The sequence below is a fragment of the Mchenga conophoros genome, linkage group LG3 (genome assembly GCF_057382185.1).
Source record: "Mchenga conophoros isolate Kocher_MC1m ecotype Shallow Benthic linkage group LG3, M_conophoros_male_GT1.1, whole genome shotgun sequence".
NCBI lineage: Eukaryota > Metazoa > Chordata > Actinopteri > Cichliformes > Cichlidae > Mchenga > Mchenga conophoros.
The window spans coordinates 38,354,335-38,374,584 of NC_140528.1; the positions used below are offsets into that span (position 1 = coordinate 38,354,335).

Below are 20,250 nucleotides of genomic sequence, written 5' to 3' on the forward strand. Positions count from 1 at the left end.
TGAACAAGCAAGCGAGCGCTCAGCTTCTCTCAGCATGCTGAGCTAATGATTAGTTGGTGTTTTTCTGCAAACAGTCTCTCACTCTGTAAACTGTGAACACACTTCCCTGATTTCACAGATTTTTATGGTAGCGACCTTTTGGAGACTTTTACTTCCAGGTGAAGAATCGGACGTCTGTATTTGCGCTGGAAGAAAATAAAATACAGGTGCATCTGGAGATCATCCTATAGGGCTTTGGAGCGTGATGTCATGTGGGTGGGCGTGGAAAGGATTTTGGCCCGATCCGCCATTTTGGAGTCTAGCGCAAGTGAAAAGGGAGCGAAGTCACACACAACAGCCATGGTTCGTATTTGCTGTGTGGTCGGCTGCAATGTTCGATCACACAACCGGCAAGAGAATAAGCTTGAAAATGGTTTATCTTTTCATTCTTTCCCAACCTGGAAGCAACACGAGGCAGCTCGTGTATCGATGTTACCAAATGAAGGTGTCTAGCCTGGAGAGCAGCTGTGAGACGAGCTGACGTGCAGTTCTATTCCATCTCCAAATATCTGTTGGTGCTCCAGACATTTTCATTCCGGTAAGTTCTAAATATGTTCATATAATCTTTATAGCCTATTAGTTTTATTTTCTATGCCAGGGGTGCTCACACTTTTTCCGCATGTGAGCTACTTATAAAATGACCAAGTCAACATGATCTACCCACTACAAAAATCCAAAACATATACTTATTTATAAATATATTGAGGATTCTTTATATCTACAATGTATATACATGCATAACCGCAATATCCAATATTTCACAACACAATTAACAATGTAAATTTTTTGTCATTACCTGAGTTTACTCTGATGACTTGCACTGAATTGAATCAGCCAGGGATGCATAGTCCGGACAGTAGCTGCTGACGGCCAGCCTCAAACACACTTCCAAATGTTCATCAGTCATGGTGGAACGGTACTTGGACTTAATGATGTTCATGTGGGAAAATGATGACTCACATAAATAAGTGGAGCTGAATAATGCAGTCAAAGAGGCAGCACATTTCCTCATGTTGGGGTACTTTACTTCTGTGAGTAAGTTCCAGAACTGTCCATGATCTCTGGACTTCAGCTCAATGTCGGCTTGTAGTGTCAAAATCTCATCTTCCACTCCAGAAGAGTTCAGGTGAAATAGTTTTGCAATTTTTGATGCGAGTGAATCGACATCAGCATCTTCCCGAAAAGGATAGCACATGAAGGTAGCGACTGGCTTGAAAGAAAAGTCTTGAAAGCGTTTGTCAAACTCTGACAGACAATTGTCAATCTGCTCTGTGTAGCGTGCACTGTCAAGTTGCAAACAGGCCATCCCCTGCATCTCCAGCTCTGACGCCAGGTTTTGAAAGTTTATCAAATCATGGCGCTGCAGCTTTAAAGAGAGATGTTGCATCTTTCGTTTGAAAGCATTAACTGAGCTGATCATGTTGATCACTGTTTTGTCTTTTCCTTGCAGCTGTAGATTAAGGTCATTCAACATGTTTGTCAGATCGGTTAAAAATGCCAAGTCTAACAGCCACTGACCGTCATTAAGTTGCATGTATTCTGCTTGTCCAGCTACACGGAAAAACTCCTTAATCTCCGGACAGAGCTCTCGAAATCTTTGCAGGAATTTCCCTCGACTAAGCCACCTCACGTCAGTGTGTAGCAACAACTCAGAGTGGTCGCAGTCAGCCTTCTCCAGATGTGCACGAAATAACCGTCTTTGAAGAGATCTGGCGCGAATAGAACAGGCGATCTTCGTTGCAACTGTGTCACTCACGTCCGTAGATTCGTCCAACTGCAGTGAGAAACACTGGCAATCTCCGATGTCCTTCCAAAGTTGCTGGGTTAAATCCTCCGCCATGGCTTCACAGCGCCGTGTAACTGTACTTCTTCACAGCTGGAGAGCTTTGATCGAAGATGTTATTTCTGCCTTATTTTTAAAGTCTCGGAACAATGAGTCAGCTGCTTCAACGAATGCCTCTTTTACCATCTCTCCATCTTGAAAAGACTTCTTGTTTTTAACGATGATGTGACTCACCCGGAACGATGCTTCGGTGGCGGCTTTCGCTTTTGAAGTTTGTTGTGTGAAAAATGACTGCTGTCCGGACAACTGGGATTTTAGTTCCTTCACCTTTTTCTTTCTTAGCTCGCTTTTCGGCGGGAATGTAGTGTCGTATTTTCCGTGAACAGTTCGAAAATGCCGCTCCACATTTCCCTTCTTTGGCATTGCGATGGCAGCCTGGCAGATGAGGCAAACGCACTTCGAAAATGACATCGTGAAAAAAAAGTCTTCCTCCCATTCCGTATGAAAGTGATACGTTTTTGTCTTCTTACTTGGTCCAGCTCCCTCACTCATTTTTAACCCTTTCTTAGGTTTAGAAAAAACCGAGAGCTAAAAATTGGAGTTAACTCGCTGACTAGCTTGTCAGTTTTACTACACTTCGCGCACATGCGCAGCGACCTAAGCGTCAGAAAAAAATCCGATGTCATCTGACTGGCTTCCCTGTATCAATCAAGTGACAGGATGGATGATAGGCTGGCATCTATTTTTTTAATGCCATGCGATCTACCAATACTACCTTTGCGATCGACTGGTCGATCGCGATCGACGTATTGAGCACCCCTGTTCTATGCGCTCTGAGCTCATAGCAAATTACAACAAACATTCTACTGAGTGATTTTGCAGAACTACCTTCTATTTATAGAGTTGCTAATTATTTGGCATTATTGCAGCAAACCAGCCTATTAAATGGATGAATCACATCGTGACTGGGTTCCAGTGCTACACAAGGGACCTGCTTCAAACATACCACCATGCCAATCAGATTACTTCTTCCATGTGAGGGTGAAGAGGTGACCCTTCTGAATAAGATGGTGAAGGTTTGCTGCGTTTTGGTGAACAGTGTGATAATAAAACCAGGGAAAAATGAAACCTGCTCCTGTTAAATACTCTTAAGTCTTGTGCTGTTAAAATTGCTGTATTTTTTCAAAAGATACAGTAAATAAAGTAATGTTAGTAGTGAGTGATATCATGTAAACACGTGATTTTGTGTAAACATTTTGTCATTTGTAAACTATAAAATCATTTTTCTTCTTTGGCTCTCAGCGAAGGCGGTCGCACTTTTCTCCTCTCCTCCTCACCCTTATCTTCCCTGCTTAGCCTCTATGTCCTTGTCTGTTTCGTGTGCATTACTTTCCCTGGAATAGACTCACACGGTCGTTCTCTAAAACCTAAAAGAGAATTATGGATTTGATTAACTGGTCTCTGAATGCTATTGACACCCTTTTCTCAACGAGAAGTCTGGGCTCGGGAGAGCCCGAGTGCCCTGGAGGGACTTTCCCTGCCGGATATACGATGGACGGGTGGCAGAACTGGAGAGTCATGTGTCTGGCGGGACTGTCGATCGAGGACGCTGAAGATATCTATCTATTCGGAACCATGATAACAGGGTTCGTGCTGATCGGAGTTGGCTTGGCCCTGGTTTATCGGAGAAATAACAGAGCGGAACCGGCTGTTCAAACCCCCCTAAGGCTGCCCGCTGGAATTGAAGAGATGAGATGAGGCGCAACCTCTCACAACGAACATAATATGGTCAACACCTTGGAGATGCTTACAGCTGCTGTGAAGGCTCAAAGCAACAACATTGAGCGTATGGGGGGATACATCAGAGAGAGGCCTGCTCAAAATGAGACCCTTGAGCGACAGTTGGACGACATCACGGAACGGATCACTGCAGCTTTGAGGTCTCAGAATCAAAAGAATGGCAACACCATGGAACAGAAGTTTGATACCATCATGGGGAGGATCGTGGTTCTCCAACGGGAGATCGAGAGGCCAGTGTCGGAGTGTTAGGGCAGCCAAAAATTCTCCTGGGCTGCTCGCATGGAAATTTACAAAATCAACATTGAGATTGCGGACCCCCATAACGGCGCCACCTGCAGGCCCAAGGCTGGAGCCGAACAATCACTCCCTGATAACGACTGTGTTACGGCTATTCTTCCCATCCCATGCAAGGACACCTGGATTGGCTGGAAGACTATTTACTTAGCCTGATAGGCCGAAGGACACTGTCTCAGCTAAACTATGGACACGCACACACACACACTTACACTGATAAGCACTCACTCATCCCCCCTCCCTTTCCAACGCCTTCGATGCTTGTGCCCTACCGGGGAAGATAGCAGTCAACTGGACCAGCACAGATGCTGCAGGACCGGATGCGCTGTCTACACCGGCTCTCTCTTACCCTTTACCCGCCCCTGTTGCTTGTCTCGTGTTTCTATGGTGTATTGATAGTCATGTGCTTTTGTGCTGAGGTGTTTTTTCTGTTCTCAAACTGTTCTCCCACTAGGAGCTCAGTCTGAGTGGAGTTTTTTTTCTCCTCCTCTTACCTCATGTAGTGTATTTTCGTTGTTTTTTCCTATCAGCCTACCTTTCTGACATGTCTGCCCAATGTGATGTTTGTGTAAAGTTGGTCAGAAGGTTCCTTTGTGAGTGCGCATGCGCCATTAGCGTGCTGCCTGCTGTAACCCCTAATTTCCCTCAGGATGAATAAAGTATTCTGATTCTGATAAATGCCATGGATTCTACACTGTAACTGATGTGATGTTCTATAAGGTGGTTTCAATAAAATAAAAAAAAGAGGCAAAAATTAGTTTGTTTCTTTATTCAACTTTTGAACAGTGGGACTCAGTCAGTATATATTCAGTAAATGCAAATTATTTACACGGCAGTGCACTACAGGCATAAATCTAGACCCCTAGATAAAACATTATGGGTCATTCCCACAACCCACAGCTTTACTGTGTTCCAGCAAAGTATCCAATAGCAGTGACAACTCCTCCACAGTAGCAGGTGGGATTTTTCTGTTTTGAGGACGGCTCCTTTTACCTGTCACTACAGATGTTCTGTTTATGTTTTGATCAAGAGCCTTTTTTTGGGCAGCTGAAGAGGAGAAGTCTATCTTATGGCCAACCTCTGGCTGTATCTTGGTCATATTACCCAGCAAAACCCAGTATGCAGGTTAATCTGTAACAGTCATTGTGCTGTAGATCAACACTGTTGCTTCTACATTAAACAGAAGAGCAGCGACATCGCTGCAGGTCTCTGCGACTCCGGCCATACAGGTGCAGTGGGCGACTTCAACCTTCCCTGTGATGCTCACAGTGACCCATGGCTGCGATGCTGGTTCATTCAGTCTTTGAGAGTGCAGGACCTGAAACACACACAGACAAAGTTCATTTAAAGACAAGAACTAATGAGCCAAGGCCGACGTAAATGTGTTTAATCTACTTTATCATAAATGTAACAAAGTGTTTAGAAAGTTAGCACAAACATGTGATTTTTCATTTCTTTATGTGTCCATCTATAGAACGCTGCATGTTATAGTGTAAATCTGCCTGTTCTCTGTCAGAAACCTGCCAGCAGAAAATGAACCTAAAGTATGTAATGCAAGGATGTCATCACTTTAGAGATGGAGAAAGCATAAAGTGACAATTATGAATCACTTAATATGATAAGGAGATTCTGCAGGTCATTGATCAAAGTATAAAACTAAAATAAAATGTATTTTTAGTGACACAGGATACAAACATGGAAGCAAGATGTGTAATTAGGATTATTTATAATAAATATGAATAGTGCAATTTCTTTAACCATAAAGAATAACAATCCTTCAGGACAATGTCACATCAATGCACTGAACTCACTATGTTATCCATCTAACAGCCTCCACATGTTCTCACTGTAATTTCCCCTCATGAATGAATTTATGCTGCACTAATGTGAATGTTTGCAGGGAAATCAAACGCGTTTCACTCGCAGTACTCGAGCTGACTTACCTTTGTTTGAATGACGACTTGTACGCGCTGATTCCACAGACAAGGTCCGAAAATATGTCAGGCTACGTCAGTAGCGGTTGGTCTTCAGGGTTTCTACTCCACGGCCGTATTTCATACGGGTCCACATTTCCAATGCACGCTATTTTCTGCAAGTACCGCCACTTCGCCTCTGGACGCAATCGGTCTCTATACAGTCCATTCTCTTTTGAGCTGCTTTTAAGCATCTTTCTTGTAGTCGTCGTTCCAACACAGTGTGTTTGTTTTGATTCGTAGACCCCGAAAACGACGCTGCGCTCCCACAATGCTTTGTGGCGTGACGTCAACTCCAAAGCCCTATGAAGTCCTATTCTACAGGCTGATTGCCCTTGTCACTACCCGATCCGTACCGGAAACCCGATCGGTACCCCGCATGCGCAAATCTTACGTCACTTCCTCTCTTTGCCAACATTGCGACATTCAATATGTTTGAATGATATGGTTAGCGCCCAGTTAGCTCCTAGCATTTCTCAGCAGCTCTGCCTCCTTTTTGACTACCAGGACATTTAAACAATGAATAATCCGTATCCGCAACAAATTTTTGCTTTTCTCCTCAACAGAAAGCGTTCCCCGATTGAACAACAGCGCCGTAAAATAAGAAGAATGGTGCCTAATGACAGAGTTAATAATACAGACTTTATAATATGTCACGCGAAGATTCAGCAGCCAGATGAAGTGTTTACTGGCAATTGACAGTGATAGCGGACATTATCATCACTTTTCCAACAATCCTCTCCACACCGACAAGCATAAACACACTCGATTATCACTAAATCAAATTTAACACACGTTTGTAATGACGCTAATTCAGTTTACAATAGGGTTCATTCGCTCAGTCAGCAGGTGGCGGTGTCCTCGTACACTGGGGAGTACACTGCCATTAAACGAACAGAAGAAGAAGAAAACCCCTGCACATGTGCGGTACGGATCGGGTAGACCCGATCTGTCACTATCTTTTAATTTTTTTATTTTTGTCTACATTATATTAAATGTTTCATTATCGGAAACATGTTAAGAGATACTTGTTATTTTTAACATCTTAACAGATACTCTGACCTGTAACTATCGTAAAATGCTTCAACCGGAAGTAGACACCTTTCGCACATGCGGGGTACCGATCGGGTTTCCGGTACGGATCGGGTAGTGACAAGAGCACCTGGCTGCAGCCACTGTGGAGCTCCACAGTAACCGGATACACGTGACCTCCACACTAACCGGAAACACGTGACCTCCACACTAGCCGTAAACACGCATGGATACCGTGGAAGTCATGCAAGTTGATCGCAAAGGTTGGTTAAGTCTTTATGAAACACTTTTTTTGCGTTACAAAAACATTCCTCCTTATTTTAATGTTTTTTCATCGTGCTCCATGGCAGAGAAACACACAGATATGCTTTTTCCTGGGCCTGGTTTAAGTAAGAGAGCTGGATTAACGGCTTCTGTGGGCGAGAAGAAGCAAAAAACACATTTTGCATTAGAGTATGATTTATTGTTGGCGTCAGAGATGCAAAATAACGAATACTTCAATACTGTACTTAAGTAGAATTTTCTGGTATCTTTACTTTACTGCTGTACTTTTTTGTGCCTACTGTATACTTCTTTATACTTCTACTTCTCACATTTTAGCACGCGTATCTGTACTTTGTAATGCGTACATTTGTAAATCAGCCCCCCGCACGCGTGCTTTGGACGCAAGATTACTTCAATATTTTGTACATAAATTATATTTTAGACCCTGTACTTCTTACTTCGACTTGACTAAAAAGTCGAGTCAGTGCTTTTTAAACAGAGGTATCTAAACTGTTAGCGTCAACACTGTAAATTTCATCACAAACAGATTTATATATTTATCAATACTTCTATTCGTCATTCTTTTCTGTACAGCTTTTTTATTGCCCAGATTTTAGTTAGCCCCTGTTCAATTGACTGTTATATGTCAATAGAAACATGTCTCACAAATTAAAGTGTCTTGTAAAATATTTGTGGGTTTTTTTCAAGAATTTTCTTCCCAAATCTATTACATGCCAACTGTAAATTGTTATTTCTGCTAAAACCTTAACTTAAATGTGTATATGGTGTTTATCTGTTTCTCTCTCTGTTTTAGATGCACATATCAATCCGGAATTCGGGCTTAAAGCCAGAATTGCAGGAATGCAACACGTGTTGCAGAGGACTCTTTCACTGCCCTCTGTGCCCCACTTTCAGCCCTACTGTCAGGGCAAAGATTGAGGAGCATCTAAGTGTGCATATAAAAAAATGCTTTGCCTTTCAAAGGTATGTTTGTATTAAATATACTTTATAGTTATAAATATGCACTTTTTTTAAGCACTTCTGCAGTATCTTTGTTGACATAAAAGTTGCTGTTGATATTGTACAGTTCAGTGCATTCATCTGCAACCAAAATAGTGTTTTTATAAAATATATTTTTATTTACTTTTCACCACTTTTCTTGACATAACTTTTGTGATCCATACCATTTTGCTTTCATTATTGAGGTTGGCTTGGATGTTTTTGTTAACATGTACAATCTGATTGTTAGACAAATTGATTGCATTCTATACAACTACATTTAAATTACATCTGTTTGTTTGTTTGTTTTTTCTCTTACAGATAAAATGATATGCCGGTGCAGGCTGGCTTGCAGGACAACAGGACACTTTCACCGCCCTGTCTGTAAGATTACAATCATACGGCGTGGGGATATGGCAAGGCATATATTGTCTTGTCAGCATTCTTCAGTGCCAAGTCAGCCACCATTATCAGGACTGCTCCCCGCTGAACTCTCCGAGGAGACCCATATTCCTCCGGCAGTACTCTTCGAGGAGCCCCGTCTCCCCCCCCCCCCCCCAAGGTTTTGTCTTCGGTATCTGAACCATTTTCTGAGTCTTTGTTAGAACATTCATATGCTCCACCCTCTGTGTTCAATAAAACTGCAGCTGATGGAAAGTCCATGAAAATGACATGCCCTCACTGTGGCCTTACTCTTCGTAGCTCTGGCAAGCTATTTGCACACTGGAGAGAGGAAGCCAAAGCTGTGCTTGAAGGACAACACGTGCCAATTTTCAGACTGAAAAAGCGCAAGTTCCAGGAAGTCAGTCAGGTCAGTATTCACTTTAAACAGTAGTGTAATTACATGGTTAGTGACATTTGAATAACTGTTGTAGCGACTTCCACAGTCGCTACAGGCCGGGGCTGGAGCCTGCCTATTTGCCTGACGCGCTGTCAACTTTACGCAATAATGCGAGAGATGGAATTGTTTGCTTGTTTATTAAAGTACTTTGAGAGTTTACAGAGTAATATCATCAGCTCCTGATTCAGACTCTTACAACGTCACAGGCTCTAATAAACGAAGCGAAACATGTAGTGCAGCGGTCAACAAAAATTACGGCTACCAAGCCCTCCTCTCTGTCAAAATCAAAACCCATGAATGACAGACTGACAACGCCCATTTATGTCACCGCTAGCACCCACGTGACTCCCATAACAACCAAACAAATAAAAACCCAGTGATCATCAAAATTCAATACATTCAATTATGGCTCCTACAACTGTTAAAAAACTGTTCTGCAACAGAGAAATAACTGTTTTCATCCCCATTTGCCTGACACAGGAGCCAGCAGTTGTTGAAGATCTGTGTCCTGCTGTGCAGTGGGTTGTCCAAAATAAGGCACTTTTCCGTGGACATGTAACAATGCCAAAATATCTGTCCTTAAATCAAGGGGACCAGCAGAGGGTCTTAAGAGACATGTCAGAGGAAGAAGACACTGGAGCAAGGGACTTGTTCCTCGTTGTTTTTCAGTTTGCAGAGGACATGGAGCTCTTTTTGAAAGCATGTGCTGATGAGCAGGGGCTAAGGGTCAGTGCTATGACATGTAATGGACAAATGAAGGCACTGGCTGTGTTTGTTTGTTTGTTTAATATGTTGTTGCTTTTTTGTTTTGTTTTTTACGTAGTACAAAATTCAAATTAAACTTATTTCAAAATGTTGTTCACTTTATTCTGTGTCCATACTTATAATAAAGGATTACAGTGTAACAGCATTAAATGTAACAGCATTTTTTTTGAAGTTGTAATTTCAAAATAAAAAGCTTATTGTTGATATTAACAGTAAAGAATTGTAATCAATAATATTTTTATACATTTTAAACATTAACACTGGGCTCTATCCTGGCCAATTGTGGACACTTCACTTATTCTTTTTTTTGACTACTGGGCCCTATTTCAGGAAGCCGGTTTAGAAAACTCAGAGTGAAAAAAGATACGCAGGGTTGAGTAACCCCGAACTGTCCAACTCGGAATATTCGGTTTCAGAAAGGCTGATAACAAGTAGTTCAATCAACGCGGAGTTGCTTTAACCCCAAGTGAAGCGCGCGGATGAGGATACATAAAGCCCTGATAAGCGGAGCACAGATTAAGCGAGTCACCATGGAGACGGAGGGAAAGAAGGCGCGGTCAATGTATTTCACAGCGCTTGAGGCCGAAATTCTGATGGCAGCATATGCCGATAACATGCAAATTCCGCGGAAAAAAGTAACACAGCCACAGCTGCAAAAGAAAGGGAGCATGCATGGCAAAACATAGCCGACAGAGTCAATGCGTGAGTGTTAATATAAACATTGATCTAGGGATTTCCACCCATTTAACACGTTATTTTATCATATGTTATTTTATTTGTTATTTTATACATTTTATTTTGTGACGTGATGTGAGCGCAGGTGCAACCCAACAGGCCCCAAACGTGCCTGGCAGCAAGTAAAAATGAAATATAAAAATATAGTCCAAACAGGTAAGGTGTAATTGTATTATGAGCCATAGTGCTTGGTCTGTAAATCAATTGCAGTTAGAGGCTACATTAATTTTCTTTCTGTAAGCACTTTTTGAAATTATCTGAGCACATTACAAGTACACATTTGCTTACTCTGTATGCTCAAATGTGGCCCGTTATAGCCAACAGAAAAAAAGCGGAGGCCCGAAAAACAGGTGGGGGTCCTCCACCACCACCACTCACAGAGGCTGAGCAGTTGGCCCTCAGCCAAAACAGTGGGCGCCCTGTGGCCGAAGGCATCTCTGCGGGGACATCCTCTGAGTCAATAACCCCGCAAGACACAAGTGCCTACATAAGAGGTAAATTCAAAATAATACATGATGTGCATACATCCTTTCTTCACAGTCACCTTTGCAGTGCTGCTCATTCATTTGATAAACTCTTTACCATAATGAATTATTTTGTAGTGAAGTTATTTTCCTACTGATTTTGCCTTCCCTCAGTCTTGGTTGTCTTTGAGAGCATAATGACAATGAAGTGTAAGGTGATTGGTATGTTTGTTAATTGCCATTTGGTCCCTTGTAAGTTATAAGTGACCTGTATAAACCTCATATTCTATCAGTTGATGGTGGTGGTGTACTGCATCTGGTGCAGCCTCCTGTTGAGCCAGACCAACATGCAGTTGTGAGTAATACTCCACAGATTATATGAGTTTACAGTAGAACAGCAATGTTGTTAATTTCCTTACTACAGGAAAATAATGAAGAAACATTGACAGCTGTTACAGAGGAGGAAGCAACAGAGACACTTTATGAGGTTTACATCTTTTAATACTTTGTGTACAGGAAACACAGGCGACCAATAAAGCCAGTTGAACAAAAAATCTGTTTTTCCGTCTTTCAACATGTTGAGGTGATGGGTCAAAAGAAATGATTGTGACATATGGTGTCTCTGACTGCGCTTCCATCTTGTATGTCCGTGGGAGGGTCAGGATGTTCATGGTTTGGATCACTGCTGATGTTTGGTTCAGAAGGACAGTGTTCTCCTCTAATTGTGGCAATGTTGTGAAGAATCACACATGCAACAATAATGTCACATGCCCTTTCTGGGGTGACCCTGAGTCTTTGCAGGCACTGGAACCGGGCCTTAAGCATTCCGATAGTCATTTCAATTCTGGCTCTTGTCCTGCAATTAGCCAGATTATATCGCTGCTGTGGGCCCGGTTCAGGGTCAGGGTAAGGGGTAAGCAAATAGGGTAAACATGGATACCCCCTATCACCAAGCAAGTAGCCAGTGAACTCTCCTAAGACAGAAGGATACACTTCAGTTCAAATGTCCCTGAAGCAATTGGTCTTTATATATTTTAAAGTATTCTCAACTCACCATGTCCAAATTTTGTGCTCAGTGTACATTCACGGAATATTTGTGAGTCATGAACAGAGCCTGGCCACTTGGCTTCCACATTTGTGATAATGTTGGCAGCATCACATATGATCTTCACAGTGCAGAGAACACAAATTAGCATCCATCACCATGATGAAATAATTTGTTAGTTTGAAATGCTACAGGGAACTATGTACCTGTACATTAATGCTGTGGAAAGACTTCCTGTTCACATAGTCTCCTTCATTTACTAAAGGAGCAATGATTGGAATGTGAGTGCCATCTGTACAGCCAATCACGCCTGGGAACCGTGAAAATAAATGTACAATTTAAGTAGTAGTTCAAATATCACCACATCATAAATTAAGTTTTGGTCATCCTGATACCTGCAATTTTGTGGAATCCCTCTTTGATGAATCTTGTGGGTCTATGACCGGGTAACACCACAGATGAGTGCAGGAGACGTTTCAGTGCAACTGTAACATTCCTGACTGCCCGACAGACGGTAGCCTTGGAAACGTGCTCAGCGTCACCAATATTATACAGAAAGCTCCCGTTTGCAAAAAACCGAAGTGCAATACAAATAATATGTACAGAACTGAGAGGATGTCCGCGATGTGTCACATGCGTAATATATGGCCTGAGGATGTTATTCAAATAACTTATAGATTGTGCTGAGAAACGGTAACGTTCGCACAGAAAATCATCAGGAAATGATAAAATGTCCAAACGCGCTCTAATCACTCTCTCCCGGCGGAGAGCTCTGCGGAGGATTTGGGCTTCATGATCTACTGGCTCTTCAAGGAAGGGACACGCCATGTCCGACACTTCCTACTGTCAGGTTTCCGACAAAGGGGCGGAGACAGTCAGGGTTAGTTGAAGTAAACCTGCTAGGGGGCAGGTTAGCTTCACGGCGTGTGTCGTCATAGTGACTCACTCAGGCTTCAGCTGAACTCGCTTTGTGAAACCGAAAACCCAGAGTTTTCGTTAACTCAGGGTATACTTACTCAGTTTTTCCACTAAACCGGCTTCCTGAAACAGGGCCCTGCACTGCAGTGGACCAAAACAATGACACGGGTTTGATCTTAAGGATCTAATAGTTGTGTGTGTTGTGCATGACATTGCCACACAAATATGTATTTGCAAGATAGAGTAGAATAAATTATGACGCATGAAATATTACATAGGCTGCAGTGAATTTCTGTTGATGCAGCCTATTGAGCTTTAAGTTTCCCAGTCAAACTTAGCTTTGACGCACCTGCTAACAACACTTTTACTCTTTTACATTTCATAACAAGACACCATAGCCAAAATATTAACAAAATATATATTATTAAAAAATTCAAAGCTGCAGCACATACAGCAACAAACATCGTTAGTAAATGTGTCCTGGAGTTTATGCAGGTGCAGAAAGTGCTGCTGCTGTAAGTAAGCCTAACAGCTTACAGATCACTTATTTTTCTGGAAAGATGGTAGGAAAGGCATCACTGCTCATTTCTACAGTCTCCCAGATCTTGGAATACAATCCCTTTGTACCATGAAACCACTTCGCAGTACTATGAGTCCACTAAAACCTATAAAGAGAGTGATCCTGGAAGAAATGGGGCACACACTAGTGACCTCAACAATTGCAAGACAGCCTTTTCCCCGATGCTCAGATGGGGAATAAAAGGAAGTTTCATGAAAACATTAGGACTTTATCACCGTTTTATCTGAAAAGTTAATGGTAATATATAACCTAATTGGCTATAAAGAGTAAAAAATTTAGATACAATTTTGATTTTGATGAAAAGGACTGGTGCTATTTTAAAGAGTCACGTCGGTAAAAGTAGATAAATGTTTTAAGAAACATTTTATAGCATTTTGTGAACATACACAAAAAGTGGCCATTTTTGGCAACAAACAAGCTGAGAGAGTTTTATATTTTTGGCTCTCCTTGAACAAAAATAATAGTGCATAATAATCAATGTTGATGTTAATCAATTAGATGTCCCAGACTCTACTATTAATAATACAGCAGTCCCTCGTTTATCGCTGGTGTTACGTTCTAAAAATAACCCGCGGTAGGTGAAATCCATGAAGTAGCCAACTTTATTTTTTACAATTATTACAGATGTTAAGACTGTAAAACCCCTCACTACATGCTTTATACACTTTTCTCAGACAGGCATGAACATTGTCACACTTTTCTCTTTTGTTTAAACACTCTTAGAGTTCAAACCTTCGTAGAAACATAAGTCCAGTATTATGGAATGAAACCTAAAGGTGCATTTGAGGGTGCAAAACGTTTCGTCGGCATTGTTGTGTTTGTTTGGGAGAAAACTTCCAAACATACAGTACAGCACTTCAGAGTTACACTGCTAGCATCAAAGATTTATGTAAATTCGACAAGCTAAACGCATTCTGTACTGTACAGCAGGAGTCCCCAACCTTTTTGCGCCACAGACCACTTTAATGTCAGACAATATTTTCAGGGAACGACCTTTAAGGTGTCGCGGATAAATACAACAAAAGAATAAAAAAAAGAAACTGTGGTATTTTGTAAATGTAATAATAAACGTGACTTGAGCTGTGCGCCAATAACAATGACAGTGACATCCTCCTCTCTGCTTCTTAACGCTATCTGGTCGCTATGGTAACGCGTAAATAGTTCTTTCAAAATAAGACACACAACTACAACCATACATTTCACACCGGAGGATCAACTCTCGCGGAACGGTACCAAAAGACTCACGGACCGGGACCGGTCCGTGGGCCTATTAGGGACCGCTCCTGTACAGGAGACACTGGACTAGATTGATTGACAATGATCTACAGCAATCAGAACGCACAACGCGATGTACTGTAAAAAAATAAATAAATCAGCGAAACAGCAAGTGTCACTTTTGGCCACGAACAATTTAGGGGATGGTGAATTTTTTTGAACAAACCCAGAGTGTTAAAACCCCCCACTTAAAAACATTTTTATTTCTCGGCAGCATCAATAGTGACAAAAACGCAATTTAGTTTTCGATGTCAAAGTCGATTTAACCGAAGTTACGTGTTTCCGGTTATTGTGGAGGTCACGTGTTTCCGGTTACTGTGGAGGTCACGTGTTTCCGGTTACTGTGGAGCTCCACAGTGGCTGCAGCCAGACCCTTCTCGGTAGTGACAGCCCTCCCCCACGCTTGTACCTGTGGCTTCCTGTCCTGAGGGTTGGCTCTTCTCCTGCCCTGCACCCTTTGTTCATATTCAAAGACTATTTTTCTGTATGTATTCTTACCCCATAGCAACCGCCAGATTATAATGTTGCAGACAATCACAAACTCTACAGTCTGTCTAACTCCAGTGTATACCAAGCAATCTATTATTCTTAACAGCAACAACATAAACTGAACCCACATTAAAGTTGGCTCGGTGATTACCTTTATATGAGCCCACAAACCGAGAGAAACTCCGTGATGAAGCTGAAAGTCTTAAGAAACAGATCAGGGAGCAGAGACCCACGTGGTTCACGCTGATCTCGGCTACGATCCAGGACACAAGGGTGTGCAGATCGATGCAGAAATTAATCCCAACGTTGGCAGTGGTATATGTTCCTGTAAGTTTACTACTTTACTCCCGTTTCATGAAAAAGCAGCTCTCTCTGCTCGACTCCTCTCCTGCACACACACTTTGCTCCGCCTCCTTTTCCGGCTCTGCTGTGATTTGTTGCTGTGCGGTCACGTGACTAAGCAGACCAACGTAACCATGTGGGGTGTTATTTCAAATGTAGCGCCTATCTCCTTTTCCTAAACTCTTTTTCTTGCCCTCGTTGGAAACGTCATCGTGGGAAGGAGATTTGCTAAGGACTCAGGGAAAGAGAGGACCGGTGCTGAGAATTGGAACAGCCTTAGGCTGTATCCCAATTCAGGTTCTGCAGCCCTAAAGTACGCAGCCTTAACGGTCCACAAGGGCCTCGTACTCAAAGACCGCTAAGGCCGGAAGTGCGAGGCTTGTGAAATGCCGGTCGATCTCCGTCGCGCTGCCCAGGTTGCCTAGCAACCATGATACTAACCGCTGGAAACGTTTCATACAGCTTTGTTTGAGAGAAATGAAGGAGAACATATTTTGTTCATTTGTTCGTTTGTTTCTACACGAGCTTTGTGTGATTTAATAAGTATCTGAGGCTGAGACCACATGACTGTAAAACATGATTGTTGGGCTTCATTTCTGTACTGAACAGTCATTTTAAGATTAGCTAGTAAATAACAATTATGTTGTTCATGAGACTAAAGTCAGTGTAAATATAATATGGCCAATATTATAGTTATTATATTAATCATTATTAGTTATTACAGCAGTGAACTTGAACAATTCACGTAAACAATTCACTTTTATTGTCACATCACATGTGCAGGTACACTGGTACAGTATGGAAGAAATATAGTATCATCAGAATTCAAGTATTTTTAGACATTGAATTTATGACACTGATTTTTTATCCTCCAAATTTCCCTGCAAAAATATTCACCTGCAAAAATTCACCTGCAAAAATTCACCTGAAAAAAATTCACCTGCAAAAAATTCATCTGCAAAAATTCACCTGAAAAAAATTCACCTGCAAAAATTCGCCTGCAAAAATTCAACTGCAAAAGTGATGAACTTTAATGACCCAAGCCAGAGCAATCAGCACCAGATCGAGTCGAGTGGCTCTCAGCCAATTAAATTACGCTGTTTGATCACATGACACCGTTAGCCAGCAGTGTGTCTCCTAAAAGAGAGCTGTTTAAAGGTGAGTGATTAAGTTTTTCTCCTAAATAGAGATCATTACAGAACGCCTAGTCCTATTTAAAATCCCATTTATTTTTATTATTTTTTTTATCATCTACTCGAACTAAGGAAAACGTTTGACTAACTCAAAGACAATTTCCACGCCTCCCCTGCCTGTCTGCAGAGGCAGTTTTGAATTTAGGAGCAGCAAGATGGAAGCGGCAAACCCTGGCGATTCTCCGGTAAGTATATTGTTATTTATCTTCAAGTTTGTCTTTTGAAACGTTAATGTTATTTAAATCCGTTGCTCACGTATAAAGTACACAGACGGGGTCTTTGCTCAACTCGTCTGAGGCGTGTCTCACTAAGCGCTACATGCTAGCATCCTGCTAACCGAGCTACCATTTACATGCTGTGCTTTAGAAAATAGGATACTCGTTAAAAAAAATACTCCGCAGATATTGATAGATAGACGAACACTGCAAATATAATGTTGGAAACGAGAACGGCCTTTGGTGAAGGGGTAAAATACACCATGAATAAAGCCATATAGTGAATTGGCTGCCATGGTTGCAGAACAGCCTGATTTAATGACAAGAATGGGGAAGAGTGAGGTGAAGTGAACCAAAGCCACAAAACACAGTCAGAAGAGGCGGCAAAAGGGCAGTGATCTGTCCGTCAGTATGAAGTTGGTGTGTGCTTTGGTGAACAAAAACTCCAGACCGGTAGCAGGAAGATGGGAGACTCGTGTTTCACTGGAATAGTGGTGAATTAAAACATCCTTTGTTGGGGACATTTCGGTGTAAATGCATCCATACAGGTGAGACAGAGGCAGACCAGACAGTGAAGAAAACAAGGCAAACATTAGAAATATTAAAACGGAAATATAGGATTAATATAACATACAATTTGGGAAAATGTAAGGAACGCAATGTAAATGATATTGTAAAGTCATTAAAACAGCATACTCTGATTAAAAGAAACATGTAATTGGGTAGGATAATAATGTTAAAAAAAACATGTACAAGATGGGTATGTATACTTGTAGCCAGAATTTAACAACTATAAAGTTGTAGCATGTCAGTACCTTACCCCATCCATTATATCCACACTTTCAGAAAAGGATATGGTCAATATCTTTACAAATACTATCTAAACTTAAACTGGATATTCCCTCTGCTTCTTCTGCTTCTCGTATACACCCTCAGGGTTTGTGATCAGCCAGCGGCTGATATGATCATTAATCCTGTAAAATATTCTTTCGGTTTATGAATCTGTTTGCATGGATTTCTTAATCCGTTTCCACTGTTAGCAGAAGTTGTGCATGCAGTTTTGGTGTGCTGCTCTCCAAGACTACAAGCTGCGTTAAAGTTGGAAGTAACTGGCCGATGTTCCACTGTTAAAAGACCATCTGTTCATCAAGAAATGACCAGGTGAAAAAGTCATAAACTAAACACTCTGCATGAGCATGGAATTTAGGATGCAACTTTATATCTTACCTGCTCTACACTCAGGGCTTGAATTACAACAGCAGTCAATCACATAAAAAATTATACTTTTGGTAGTTCTGTGTCTCTGTCTCTCTCCTCCAAACCCAGATGGCTGCTGGTACTGAACCGGGTTCTGGTTCTGCTGGAGTTTTTCCTCTGCACTGTCACTTCATGCTGCTCAGTGTGAGGGATTGTTGCGGTTGAGTCCATATGTCCTGCGAACAACTGCTGGGCAATGACACCATGCAATCTTCTGGGATTCCTTGGATAGAAAACCTGTGAACTGCACTTGTCCTTGGTCTTCACAGCTCACCTTTTTACTGTTTATTGAATCAAAATGCTCCAGTGACATGGATTCTACACTGTAACTGATGTGATGTTCTATGAAGTGGTTTTAATAAAAAAAAAAAGGCAAAAATTAGTTTGTTTCTTTATTTAATTTTTGAACAGCGATACTCATTCAGTAAATGCAAATTATTTACACGGCAGTACACTATAGGCATAAATCTAGACCCCTAGATAAAACATGATGGCATTATAGCAGTGACAACTCCTCCACAGTAGCAGGTGGGATTTTTCTGTTTTGAGGACGGCTCCTTTTACCTGTCACTACAGATGGTCTGTTTATGTTTTGATTGAGAGCCTTTTTTTGGGCAGCTGAAGAGGAGAAGTCCATCTTATGGCCAACCTCTGGCTGTATCTTGGTCATATTACCCAGCAAAACCCAGTATGCAGGTTCATCTGTAACAGTCCTTGTGCCACGGATCAACACTGTTGCTTCTACATTAAACAGAAGAGCAGTGACGTGGGTGCAGGTCTCCGTGACTCCGGCCTTACAGCTGCAGCGGGCGGCTTCAACCTTCCCTGTGATGCTCACAGTGACCCATGGCTGCAATGCAGGTTCATTCAGTCTTTGAGAGTGCAGGACCTGAAACACACACAAAGTTCTTGTCTTTAAATGAACTATGAGCCAAGGCTGACATAAATGTTTTATCTACTTAATCATAAATGTAACAGTGTTTAGAAAGTTAGCACATACATGTAATTTTTCATTTCTTTATGTGTCCATTGCTGCAGGTTATAGTGTAAATCTGCCTGTTCTGTCAGAAACCTGCCTGCAGAAAATGAACCTAAAGTATGTAATGCAAGGATGTAATCACTTTCAAAATGGAGAAAGCATAAAGTGACAATTATGAATCACCTTATATGATAAGGAGATTCTGCAGGTCATTAATCAATGTATAAAACTAAAATAAAATGTATTTTTAGTGACACAAGATACAAATATGGAAGCAAGATGTATAATCGCTCAGTTTGGGGAAATTGTGGGTAGCCTGCAAGGGCCTCAACTTCTCCATACCCACAATGTGCAACAAATGGGCACAGCTGATCTTCAACAGTGGAACATCGGCCAGTTACTTCCAACTTTAACACAGCTTGTAGTCTTGGAGAGCAGCACACCAAAACTGCATGCACAACTTCTGCTAACAGTGGAAACGGATTAAGAAATCCATGCAAACAGATTCATAAACCGAAAGAATATTATTTTACAGGATTAATGATCATATCAGCCGCTGGCTGATCACAAACCCTGAGGGTGTATACGAGAAGCAGAAGAAGCAGAGGGAATATCCCATTTAAGTTTAGATAGTATTTGTAAAGATATTGACCATATCCTTTTCTGAAAGTGTGGATATAATGGATGGGGTAAGGTACTGACATGCTACAACTTTATAGTTGTTAAATTCTGGCTACAAGTATACATACCCATCTTGTACATGTTTTTTTAACATTATTATCCTACCCAATTACATGTTTCTTTTAATCAGAGTATGCTGTTTTAATGACTTTACAATATCATTTACATTGCGTTCCTTACATTTTCCCAAATTGTATGTTATATTAATCCTATATTTCCGTTTTAATATTTCTAATGTTTGCCTTGTTTTCTTCACTGTCTGGTCTGCCTCTGTCTCACCTGTATGG

The 20,250-nt window shown here is 41.4% G+C and overlaps 1 protein-coding gene, 2 long non-coding RNA genes and 1 pseudogene across 4 annotated transcripts in view; all 4 read right to left on the reverse strand.

The window, feature by feature from the left end:
• Positions 1 to 20,250, reverse strand: part of LOC146578510 (hemicentin-2-like) — an 871,231-nt gene that overhangs the window by 632,698 nt on the left and 218,283 nt on the right. The gene's annotated exons all lie outside the window — the stretch shown is intronic.
• Positions 1 to 20,250, reverse strand: part of LOC146578535 (uncharacterized) — a 59,392-nt pseudogene that overhangs the window by 15,403 nt on the left and 23,739 nt on the right. The gene's annotated exons all lie outside the window — the stretch shown is intronic.
• LOC146578536 (uncharacterized) lies at positions 4,671 to 15,707 on the reverse strand. The gene is made up of 2 exons (XR_014891500.1): positions 15,448 to 15,707; positions 4,671 to 5,234 (listed from the first exon to the last, which is right to left on the reverse strand). It is a non-coding gene; the product is annotated as an uncharacterized LOC146578536 (long non-coding RNA).
• Positions 11,567 to 12,306, reverse strand: LOC146578537 (uncharacterized). The gene is made up of 3 exons (XR_014891497.1): positions 12,241 to 12,306; positions 12,044 to 12,155; positions 11,567 to 11,963 (listed from the first exon to the last, which is right to left on the reverse strand). It is a non-coding gene; the product is annotated as an uncharacterized LOC146578537 (long non-coding RNA).